The following is a 13,251-nucleotide window of genomic DNA, read 5'->3' as shown; positions in this document are numbered from 1 at the left end:
CTACGCAACTGTTGGCTTACAGTTTTGTTTCTCTAAAAGGATTTGCACTATTTTCATTTAAGGTCACAATTCGAAGCGTTTATTTTTGAGCAACATAGTTGCTGCTGATTTATGTCTGTCTTTTTTTAGAGTTTTAAAAATTAACAATGCAATGTGTCAAATGCCGAAAGTTTTCAAACCGTTCAGCTATAGCTGCCTGCTACGTAACTGACAACTTGCATTCTTATTTCTCTAAAAGGATTTACACTATTTTCATTTAAGGCTACAATTTGAAGCTCACCTTTAACCTTTGTCTAACTGTCAGTCACTCATTTAGCTTGCTGCTGCTGCTGTTGTCTGTCTAATTGAATTGCATTGTGGTCTTAGTACAATATAAATAAATAATAAAAAAAGAAGAAATATGAAATCTTCTAATTGGCAGCGCTCGTCGCCGTCATTGTTGGCACGTTGTTTGGCATGCAGACGCAGCAGCAATTCTCTTCACTCCTCTGCTGATGCTGCTGCTCACCTGGGAGCTCTGCGGCCTCGGCATGCATTTCCTTTTTGGGCTCAGGCAGCAGCAACAGCAGCGACGACGTCGACGACGCATAGAAATTTTCTTTATAAATCAGTTGTTGTGGCTCGTTGTTGTTATTGTTGTTGCTGCTGTTGTTGTTGTGTTCGAGCAACAAGCAAAGTACAAAGCAAGTTGTTAAAATTCCTGTTTAAAGTTTTGTACGCACATGCAACAAGCTTTTCCCCCTCCCTCCAGCACTTGCCTCCTTCCCTTTCCAATGTTTGTCCATGAAGCCAATAAGCAACATCAAAGGAAGCTGCTGCTGCATGTTGCCTGATGCATGTTTGCATTAAAGACGCATTTTGTTTGCCCAGATCGAAGTGGAGACGACGCGTCCGCAGCGTGTTAGAATACACAACATGTTGGGGCCACTCATAATCAGGTTTTAGCCATGGCTCTAAGCCAAAGGGAATCGTTTCTCGTAGTTCTTCCTCTCGATGCTCTGTGTCTCGTCTTGGGCCAATGTTGGCGTTGGCGTTTTTGGCCCCAACCGCTTATTGACTTGGCTGCACATGACTGCACAAAAGAGCAGCAAAGCTGTGGCTGCTGCTCAGGTGGGCCAAGGCTAGGGCGAAGCTAACTAAACAATTATGGCAACGGCCTCGCGATCGCCAAGCAACAACAGCAACAAAGATGATGATGACGATGTTGCCAACGGCTGCAACATCCTCCATCTCCATCTCCATCCATCCCCAACTTTAGCCTCATCCACATCCACATCCATCTAACTATCGCTCGTATCTATGCATCTATAGTTATTTGTATTATTATTTTGCGTTGTTTTTTGCTGCGTGTTATTCTGTTGCTTGCTTGCCACACTGCCACACAGCAATATCTCTCTCTCTCTCATCTCTCTGCCTGCCTCAGTTTCAGTGCAACTTTTGATGCATTCACATGTGTACTCTGTGTTTGTACCGCCCTCTCTTTCTCTCTCCATAGTCCTCTCTCTCTCACTCACTCTCGACCATTGTTGCCTTTCGGTTTTATTTATAGTTAAAGCTGCTTTAACGCTCCTTCGGATCCGTTCGTTGGCTCCGTTTGGCCGGGTTAGTCGCTCTGCTCTGCTCAGCTCAACTCTTCTCTGGCTTGCTTGATGATGCTTGGCGAGCTTAAAATCATCATAAATGCATGGTTACACATACTATGCGCAGACAGCGAACGCAATGCTGAGGCGACTCAACGCAACGCAACGCGATGCAGCGCAGTCAGCCAGCTAGACACACAGACAGCCTTAGACAAGCGAGGGTGGCAATGAAAGTTGTGACAGCTCAGTTTTGTAACTATGTAAAATTAACTCTAAACTGTAATTTCAAATTAAATAAAGTAAAGTCTCATTAATGTATTGCCTATTTGTCCTTTCATTAACTAGTTCCTAGGTCCCTAACATAGACATAAATTGGCATTTACCCCGAAGTCAGCTCAAATGCCAAAATACCATCTAACATACATTAAATAAAGTAAAATTTAATGAAACTCGAATATTCCAGATATTACAATCGAAGCTTAAAAACTATTTAATTGAAATGAAAATGTATGTTTTATTGGCTTATTATTTAAAAAAAAATGAAAATTACACTCTTTTAAAAAATAAATATCAGATTAAGTAAAAGAAAAGACATCCACATATTACATATCGTCATCAAGTTTTCTCCATTTTTTTTTGATATAAACAACGCCTTGGCTTTGGGTTAAAAAAGTATGCAGAAACTGGCATTTGCAGAAACTTAGGTTTTAAAGAAAATTCATAGCATGTTTATAAATGATAATATAATGTATAAAGCTATAAAGCTAACGTTTATTTTTAAATATAAAATGTGTATTATGTACTAAAATGTTTCTTTATTGAAATTTTTCATCTATTCTATTTAAGACAATGTCAGAAAATCCAATACAATTAATCACTTTTCCCATCTAGCAGCTCAAAAGTATTATTTTCTTAAAAGCATTCTAATTTTTATGAAATTTAGTAAATAGTGTGTGAATATAGCAACAAAAGAAGACTAAGATTTTTAGGATTCATAAATTAGAACAGAAGATACAAAACTTTGAAGTTAGAGTTTTAAACTCGAGTTACAGCTTTGCTCGTCAGTGTAAATTTTTCTTGTTTTTTGCTACTAGAGTAAAATGGAATTGACTTTTTTGATGACTTTTTGAAGCCACCCTCGCAACTTGTGCGCTTGTTGTGGTGCAATACATGGAAGTTAATGTTCTGGGTGAGTGGGGCTGCATTTTAGTTTTTATTTTCGTCATTTTCAAGAGATTCTTTTTTGCTGCAGTTGCCGATGTTATTGTTGTTGTTGCTGCTGCTGTGTGTGTTTGTTGTTGCCGCAGAGCATTTCTTTTTGCATTGCGGTTTTCACGTGTTGCTATTTTTGCAAGCTTTCCCATTTGTTGCTGCTGCCGATGTTGCTGTAGCTGTTGTGGTTGTTGTTGTCATGAATAAACAGCATAAAAAAGCAAATGAAAATAAAAACCATAACAAAGAAACCGAAACGCAGTCGCAATCGCAGTTTTCGTTTTAGTTTTTAGTTCGTCCGCCCGCCTTCAACTGCTGACCCCACGCGCTGCCCACGAAGACGTCGCCGTCGCTGTCGCCGTCACCGCTGTCTGCAGTCTGCACTCTCTGCCGGCGTCGCTGCTGGCGTTGCAGTCAGTGCAGAGCTGTGCTAATAACTCAGCATTTGTTTCAATTTCTGATGTTTTTTTTTCGTTTCTTCTTCTACTTCCATGTGTGTTTTGTGTTGTTGTTTTGTGTTTGCTTGCCAAATGTTTTTTTGTGTGTTTTCTTTTTTGTTTTAGCAAGTTTGTTATTTATTCTACACATTTTTTGCCCTTGTTGCTGCCGGTTTTAGTTTTTTTGTTTCTTTTTCTTGCTTTGCTAAATTATTTTCTGGTAGCAACATAAATACACATATAATTTATCAACTTGGCTTAGAGGGCAGCTTTAACATTCTTTTCTTTTCGGATTTTTTGTTTTGTTGTTTTATTGTGTGCCTCTTCTTTTTGTTTGTTTGCTTTATTGTGTGTCAGCTCGTTTATCAGACTTGAAAACATATTGAACATCATCACTTAATAATATTGACACTTTTTTCGATTTTTGAATACACATTTTTCCCTCTTTCTGGAGATTGAACATATTATATTTTCATTTGAATAGCTATTTTAGTTGCCGTCTCTATCATCGTCATCATCATCATCATCATCAGCGCCCACGATTACGAGCCGAAAACGAGCCACGCACACAATCAGCAAATTAAGTGATTATGTTAACCGGTTGTTCTTGTTGCTCTTGTTGTTGCCGCGGCCTCAAAAGCCGGGCCCAAAACAGAAATTTACATGAAAATTAACTTGTTATATGGCAAACAACTCCAACAACAATAAAAGCAACAACAACAACAGCGAGAGAGCGCAAAAAACCGAACTGAACTGAACTGAACGACAATTTAAAAGTTAAGACAACGCACAACTCAAAACCAAACAGACAGTTCGCTGCTGCTTCCTCTTCTTTGCTAGCTCCAATTTTGTTTCACTTCCCCACTTTACGTACGCTTCCTCTGCCTCCTCTTTCACCTACTTCTTCTACTCTTCTTCCTCCGCTGCCAACTCCTCTTCTCTTCTTCCAGCTCTTGCACCACCTTTGCTCTTCCTCCTCTTCATTCTCCTACTACTTCTTCGCTTCTTCCGCCTCCTCTTGCTCCCACTAATTCTCTTCCTCCTCCTCTTTCACCTACTCCTTCTTTCAGCTCTTTGGAGTCGGCAATAATTTTGTATAATTTCGAAATTAGAGCTCATCACCAGCCCATATCAAAGTCCGTCTCCCTCTCTTTCTCCCTCTCCCTTTTCGTACTTCTTTCTCGCTCTGTTTGCTGTTCTACCGCTCTTCAAGCGTACGTATCTGTGGCCATGGTCTGTTGCCTGTTTCTGTTTCTGCTCCAATATTGGCAGCAACTACAGAACATACTTTATAGTAAAATTGCGCCTTTGATCCAAAGTGGTTGTCCCTCTTTTTTCTTTCCAAGATTAGATAAAACCCCGATAATTTGCATAACTCCACCGACTGTGGGAACGCATATTGTATTTATTTAAGCATTACAAGTGATATCTAGTCATGAATCAGACACGAATTATCACAAAGTGTTTCAAACAAACGTTTTTATTCTATTTTTATTATGTTAATAGTTTTCGTTTGTTGTCGTTAAATAATGCCATGATATTATTATCAATTGATTCAACTAAAAATCAATTAAAAGTTTTGTAGTTTGAACGTATTCAATTTAAATATAAGCTAATAATTTATCTACAGCATTAATCTACTCAATTGAAGTATGAGAGTTAACTGTTAATTGGATTTTTTTATTATGTGAAAACTTTTGCCATAAGAAATGTATTTCATAATAAAAGTTTATATTAAATATTAATTCATAATAATTATTCTTTATTTTTAGTTATGTGCAAACATTTTCTATTTCTTATAAAGTTTACAGGAAATGTTAATTATAATAATTAAAAGGCATTTAATTATGTAAAAACTTTTCCTTTTTTGATATGAAAAGTATATAACAAAGTTTAATATAAATTTATATAAAAAAATTAAAAATATCTAAAAGTTTTCTATTTAATATGAAAAATATGACTTGAAAATTATACAAAAAACTGTTAATACAAATGTATATATAAATTTAAAGTTATTTAAAAGCGTTTTCTATTTCATATGAAAACTGTATAAGAAATATTAATATTAACAATAAATATATAAAGAACTTTATAATTATCTGATCTTAATATAATTTGAAGTTAGACAAGTTATTATTGAAATATATTGAGGAATTGTGACAATTACATACTTTAATTCCTAAGCAGTTTTTTCTTTAATCATTATATTTAAAGGCTCTGAAAATCAATCTTTATTAATTTAGAAGATCTGTCTATTTTCCTAAATTTTCTTTTTTTTTCTTTTTAGCTTCTAAAATTGTGCTTAGTTTATTTAAAAAGAGTGTTGTCTTTTCTCTGATTTTTTTTTTAAATATCAATGGCTATTAAATTCATGCCTTATTTATTTTCAAAGTGTTCTTCACTATCAAAAACTTCAACTTAAATAAATACTGTCTAACAATAAATGCCAAATTGACAATGTAATTCTCAACAGTTGTAATAAAAATGCTTTAAATTCGCAATTAAAAACAATCAGCAATTGTTTAATTTAGTTGTTGCGTGATCACATTCAGCGCAACTAAAACGTGCTGACAAAAAAAACTAAAAATCAAGCGCAAAACTTTTCTTTTGGCCAACTTTGTTTTTCCGGCAAAAGTTTTGATGCGTTGATAGCAACAAAAATGCAACAAGCTTAAACATTACATAAAGCAAATAAAATGAAACAACAAAAAACAAGCACAAGGCCAACAACGATAAGAGGCCAAAAGCAGAGCTAAGAAAACCGTTGAAACCGTTGCCAATCGCCCTTTAAGCCTAAGTTCTTCCATATGAAGCGCACGAACTTCAGAGCATATTATTTGTATTTATTTTTTTTCGTTTTCGGTTTTTTTTTTGCGACTTCCGTCACAGAAATTTTTAGATTTTCAAAATATATTTGCAACACGTAGCAGGCAGCACGTAGCACATACAACAACTGAAGCTGTCTGAAGAACTAATCTCTAAGCTGACAAAGTGGGAAAGAAGCTGCTTCGGCTTTGACTCTTTGTCTCGTTTAATTCAAATTAGCCGCGTTCTCTATGAAGCGAACTCGTTGATGTCTCAGTCGATGGGCTGTTTTAATTCAATATGCATATAGCTACAGATATCTGTATCTGTATCTCTATCTATCTATCTGTAGCTCGTTGTGTGTACATATGTGTATCTCTTAGCTATTTATATTTATTTGGTCGGCTTCTTTTTATACCCGCCACCAATGGAGTGTAGAAGGGTATTATAAATTTGTGACTCCACGAACACACAGAAGGAGAAATCGAGCTTCAGTATATACTATATACTATACTATTACATTTTAAATATACTTTACAGTGCAGTATATGCCAAATTGTCAGTCAAAGCAACTAAGAGGCTTTTTGCTCATACAAAAGTATTTCATAAAAATATAGTATTATGAAAGTAGTATGTACTATTTCAACATACCAAATATAGCCTTTTTATATTTAGTATTTTTTCGGTATATTAATTCGGTATATTTACACTTTATGGTATATTTTAAAAGTAATAAGTAATATATCAACATGCCAAATATAGCCTTTGGTATATATTTTAGTATTTTTGTGGTATATTAATTCGGTATATTTAAATAAATACCGCACCAATTTGCTTTAATTTAAAATGGTTAGCAATTTATGATATATTTTGAAAATAGTAAATACTATATCAACATACCAAATATAGTTTTTGGTATATATTTTAGTATTTTTGCGGTATATGAATATGGTATATTTTAAAATGAATACCCCAAGTAAGTATTATATCAACATACCAAGTATATCCTTTGGTATATATTTTAGTATTTTTGCGGTATATGAATATGGTATATTTTTAAATTAATACCCCCAGTACGTACTATATCAACATACCAAGTATAGTCACTGGTATATATTTTAGTATTTTTGTGGTATATTAATTTGGTATATTTTAAAATGAATACCGCACTATTTTGCTTTTATTAAAAATGGTTACCAGGTATCTCACAGTCGAGTGTGCAGCTTTCTTACTTGTTGGTATTTCTTATGCTGCGACTCTTAATTTATGACCACATCGCCATTATAATTCTCACTCTGTCAGGCCGCTATCGCTCTCTCTATCTCTATCTCTGTCTCCAGTGTCTTTGCCATTCGCTGTCTCTCTAATGTTTATTCAAATTGCAAAACGTTCTTTTTCTAGCTCGACAATTTCTTGAACTCTGAGCTCTTGTCTGGGGCAAGCGCAAGTCTCGTCTAGACGACGGCCAACCAAGGAAGGAAGCCTCAACACACAAGCTGCACTTGAACTTGAGACGACCCCCCACAATGGACACATGGAAGTGGCCAAAACCAAGGGATGGATTCTGCATGCAACCCACATGTGTACAAATTCTAAACACAAAAAAAAAAATCGCAAAAACAAAACATATTCATGAATGAAATGAAGAGGGAGCTGTTAAGTAGCCAGACAGACAGACAGACAGACAGACAGATGGAGGCAGACACCTTTGTTTGGCCAAACGAGAGATCTTGATGTCTGGCTTAAAACGAAGGGGTGCTTAGTGTCTGACTGTGGCAGCTCTCTTCAGCCTCTATCTCTCCTTCTCTCTCTCTGCTTGCAACTACTATTGTCATGCTTTTAATTACAGATTTCTATTGGCATTTGTTATCTATGCTGTTGCCAGTCTATTTTTATACAACACAAACTCTCAGCTGAACTTCCTCAATTGCTTGGCAGTCAGCTGAGAGTTGAGTTTGTCTCGTCTGCTAATTGAAAGTTGAGCACAGTGCGTATACTTAATATGCTTGCAGCTGCTGCTGCTGCTGCTGGCAACTTTTGTCAAAGTAGCTTAATGCTAATGCAATTGGCACGTGCCTTCAGCCATATTACACTATCACTATCACAGCTACAACATCATTATTGTTGTGCTCTGTAACGAGGAAGCTTAGCTCTATCGTTCTATCTCTCTCTTCCTCTCTCTGTCTCTTACAAGGCCACATGAACATGAGCTGCAAATCTAATTAATATGCATGTCTCTTACGAACACAACAAACAACAACGAACAACAACAACAACGAGAAATGTGTTTGCCAAAAGTTCATTTCATCTTTTCTGGCTTCTGTTGCTTGCTTCTTGTTTTTGGCCTTAAGCCTCAGCTGTATGTTTGGCCAATCATTATAATGCTCTGATAATAAAATATAATAGTTGACTTTTGCGTATCTCTGTTACAGCTGTTGGCTTTAAGCTGCCTTTGCTTAGTTTAACAATGCAATGATAACGAAAATTGTTTATTATTTTGTGCACTAAACTTGCTGCTACTTACAATTTGATATTGTTCTACATATATTATGCAATATTCAACAAACTTATGCAATGCTTACATTGGCAATCAATTACACAAATTCTAATTAAATAAGGTTTATGCAAGTTTGTAAAGTGATGAGAAATTTCAACTTTGATTTAAAATTCATTTTAAGGTATAAATTAAAACTTAAATATCTATCAATTCACTTGATTATTATTTCTTTATTGTTCTTATTTTATTATATTTAGCTAAATAAGTTTGAAAACATTCGACAGACATGATAATCCATTAACAAAATTCTAATTAAATAAGGTTTATCTAAGTTGGTTAAGTGATGAGAAATTTCAACTTTGATTTAAAATTCATTTTAAGGTATAAATGAAATATCTATAAATTCACTTGATTATTATTTCTTTATTGTTCTTATTTTATTATATTAAGCTAAAGAATTGTGAAAACATTCGACAACATTGATAATTTATTAACAAAATTCTAATTAAATATGGAAATTTCAACTTCGATTTGTAAATAAAATTAAAATATAAATATCTCTAAAATATGATAGTTTTAATAAGTTTTTCTATTAGTTTATGTGTTTTTGCTTTATTTCATTTAGTTTAACTAGTCTCCAAATATTCGACAAATTTCAGTAAACTGACGAAGAAGGAATTATAAATATTTTATTGCATAACTTAATCATTTTATCAGATCAACGCTAAAGTATAAACTAGAACGGGAATATCTTTAAATTTTAAAGTATTTTGTATCTTTCAATATTAGGCAAAATTCATTTTATGCTTAAATTTCGAATAAGAAGAAATTCTGATTATTGCATCACAAAATTTAAATTTTCGAATTTCAAAATACTAAAATTTAAGCTAGAAAGGTAAGATATATACATTCTGATTTTATTAGTTTAAAAACACTTTGTGCTCAATATGATTTTACTAAACTAAGACTGTTTTATTGCATAACATTAAAATTATAATAGATCAGCATAAGTCAACGAATGTAATCAGTTTCCCACACACTTTTAATAAAAATCGCTTGAGTTTGCATTTCATATGGAAACCCAGGAAACATCACGATCCTGTTGTGAATTAAAATTCCTATTTTGAGAGGCTATTGTCATGACTTGAATATCTAAAATGTAAAGCCAAAGTGGGACGGGGGGGGAACATTAAATCACGCCCTTGTAGAGTGGGCCTAATGCGTTGTCATTTGGTTGCTGCTCTAGTTAATGTGCTTATTATGCCAACATCAAGTAGCTTGCAACACACACACATACTTCAGGTCAATGTCGATAATTTGTGTGTGTATGTGTGTGTATGTGTGTGTGTGCGTGGCATGTAAAACGCCAGTTGAATTGTCAATTTGAAACAAAATGCAAACACACACACGTGCAACATTAACACACATTTAAATGACAGACAACAACGAGAAAAGTTGTCAACTGTCAAATTTAATCATGGATATTATAAAAGCAGCCACAGCCACAACAACAACAACAAACTGATTCAACATAAGCAGATAGATAGATATGTGTAGATAAAACACAAGCAAAACACGACCAAAAACAAAGCCAAACAAATCAAAACAAAGTCAAACACAAAGCAAAACAAAGCAAAGCAAAGCAATAAAGCAAAATTTCAAATAATGTCAAAGTGTCGTTTAGATTTCATGTTATACACTGCATTTTAGGGTATTTGAGTGATTGTCACTGCTTATGTGACACATTCTATTGATTTTTGCACTAATTATTTTAATCGACTCCAACTGCAATTTGCAGCTGCTTTGATTGACAGCGTAAATGGTAAGTGAACAAATCGAGTTCAGTTAATTTAATGCATAAATATTGCAAAATACAACAAGTTAATAATATAACAGTTAAAATAATTTAATGCACAAATATTGGAAAAGATAAAGAATAGAAAATAGCAATTTGAAAACTAGAAAATTGAAATTTCAACTACAATTTCATTAATAAATGTTAGCACTGAAACATTTTCAATAACTGAGATATAAATTATTGAAAATTGTTAATCTTAGCAGAAGAATTTCACAGGGCATCATTTTGCAAGATACATAATTATTATGAAGTGGACATCATCGACTTAAACACAACTAAGTTTGCAATTCGCAAAAACTCAATTATTCGAAACTTTAAAATATAAATTATTTTGAAAATTCCATAATATTTTCTAACTCTAAAATAATAAATTTCATTGAAAATTTATCTACACTAAAGCTACAAATTTCATAGAACAATTTTAGCATAAAAATTGCAAATTTCATCAAACATTTTTCAACACGAAAATTTAAAATTTCATAGAACATTTATTTTCATAAAAAATGCTAAATTTATAGAACATATTCTAAAATAAAAATTGTAAAATTACATATGTTATAGAAGTTCTTTCACTAAAAAAATTGCTAAGTCTTATAAAACATTGATTTGCACTAAAATGGCTATTATACACTATTAAAATGTAAGTTTCGTAGAACATTTCTTAACACTAAAACATTTGATAATACAAAAAATTTACAAAATTTTAAGCCCTTTTTTTGACCCAAAACTGCAAAATGTCATAAAACATTTCATATCAAAATTTTATATAAAAAAAAAACATTTCTTACCATACAAACAGCAAAAAATAAAAACACATTGCTTTAGAATTTCAAATTTCATAAAACATTACTCAACCCTAAAACATTTTAAAATGAAAAAAATGCTCAAAATTAAAAAATAAAAAGAACATTTTTTAGAACACAAAGAACGAAAAGAATCAAAAAACATTTGATATCAAAACTGCATAAAAAAATTAATTAAAAATTAAAAAGAACATTTTTAGAACAAAAATTGTAAAAAACGTTTGATACCAAAACTGCATAAAAACATTTCCTACCAAACAAATTGCAAAATATAATAGAACATTTCTTTGTACTAAAATTGCAAAGTATTATAGAACATTTCTCGATATTAAAATTGTAAATTTCATGATCTTATCGATCGTAAGTGGATTTTGTTATTAGTATTTTGTTTTATACTAAATAAGTTGTTTGCAAATACAATTATATACTAAAATTTACTATCATATATCATTTATAGACTTTACTAGACAAATTTGCCTAAATAAAATAAATATCTAAAATGAACTCTCCCAAAACGACTTTGATTGACGGCTGCCTAAATTGTTCCCACATTCCATTAACACCTTTTGGGATAGAGTATCAAAAAGGCGGCACACTTGAGATCAAAACATTGCTCACTTGTTGTCATGCTTCCCATAATTTTGGTTGTTGTTTTTGTTGTTGCTGACAAACTGACTGACTGACATAATTTGGTCAGGTTTGCGGCTTATGGCTTTGTCATCTCTCTCTTGTTTTTTTTTTCTGTTTTTTGGGTAATTACAGTTGAAATATTTGCACATAAATCAGAAAAAAGCGTAAACTTTTTATCTCAATGGATTTGTTTTTCGTTTTTATTTGTATTAAATATTTTTTTTGCATTACCTTTTATGCTGCGTTCGATGTTGCGGTATTACAAATGGCGTGCAGCCGCTTCCGTTTCCTGTTTTGGCGGCGTGCCGCAAAAAAATTTATCCAATTAGAATTTTGCAGCTGCGCAGGCGTCACAGCGGGAAAACTTTTCCTTTGCCTTTCTTCCTCGAAAACAATTTATTTTTATTTCAACAAATTAACAGCGAAATTTGCTTTTTTTGTAATTAAAATTTGTATTAATTTTTTTTGCACTTTTTGTTGTTGTTGGGTGAATAATTGCACTGAGAAATTTGCAAAATTTTTGCTGCACAAACTTGAACTTGTTGCTTTTTGGCACTTGATCAATTTTGTTATCTATTTGTATGCGTGTGTTTGTGTGTGTGTGTATTTGTAATAACTGTAAATTTGTTATTTTATTTTTAATTGTGTAAAACAGACAGCTGTTGACTTTTTTGAGGCACTATTTGGGGGCACAACACAAAATTTCTACGCAATAATTTGACTTTTTATTTAATTTTTTTGCCGATCAAATTTAGAGTTTGGTTTTTCGCATTTGATATTTGCGTGTGTGTGTTTTGAAATTTATCTCGTCTTATGCGAACGACGAACGAAATGCGAAAGAACAGAACGTGCGGCCGCGGCGAATTTTGTCGTACGAACGCTAAAAATCGACTGACTCGCAAACGCAGCGCGTCGTTTCACTCAAGCATCGTTGCACTCACTGCTGCTACTTTGTCACTCGAACGTTTTGGTTGCGTTCAGCGTGCAGCGAACGCGAACACGCAACACGTTGCATGTCGAACACAACGCAACGACGAACCCGTCTGATTGCTTTCCAGTTCGTTTCGATTGCCAAAACGTTTCCCACAACGTTCCGTTCATTGAGCTCACACACTGTTGTTGTGTGGGTAACCTGTTTGGCTGAGTGCCGACGACGAGTGCAAACAGGTTTCGTTTTTCTGAGTTTGAGCGCAATTTGTTTAATTACTCAATTATGCTGCCAGACCAGCGTGCGCTTAAGCGAGAGCGAGAGGGCAACACACAACATACGAATTGTGTTGTGTGTGCTATGCAATTTAGTGGTTATATTTTAGAAATTTATTGTTTTATCCAGCCGAACTTGGAGATGGAGACCTTTTTTTTTTGTTTTTGATTAGTTTACAATGTTGGCGCTGCTTTTATTACACTTTACCTGAAGCAGACAATGTTG

General features: G+C 33.6%; 1 protein-coding gene across 2 annotated transcripts in view; it reads right to left on the bottom strand.

Annotated features, from left to right (window-relative positions):
• The window catches only part of LOC133843278 (uncharacterized), a 91,037-nt gene extending 78,319 nt beyond the window's left edge, over window positions 1-12,718 (bottom strand). For both annotated transcript variants that reach the window (XM_062276743.1, XM_062276744.1), the window contains exon 1: window positions 12,054-12,718. The gene's annotated coding sequence lies outside the window, so the exon portion shown is untranslated. The remainder of the gene's footprint in view (window positions 1-12,053) is intronic.
• Window positions 12,719-13,251: the final 533 nt, after the last annotated feature.

The sequence above is a fragment of the Drosophila sulfurigaster genome, chromosome 3, assembly GCF_023558435.1.
Source record: "Drosophila sulfurigaster albostrigata strain 15112-1811.04 chromosome 3, ASM2355843v2, whole genome shotgun sequence".
NCBI lineage: Eukaryota > Metazoa > Arthropoda > Insecta > Diptera > Drosophilidae > Drosophila > Drosophila sulfurigaster.
Note: the sequence above shows the minus strand (reverse complement) of the source record. Positions and strands in the feature narration are given on the sequence as shown.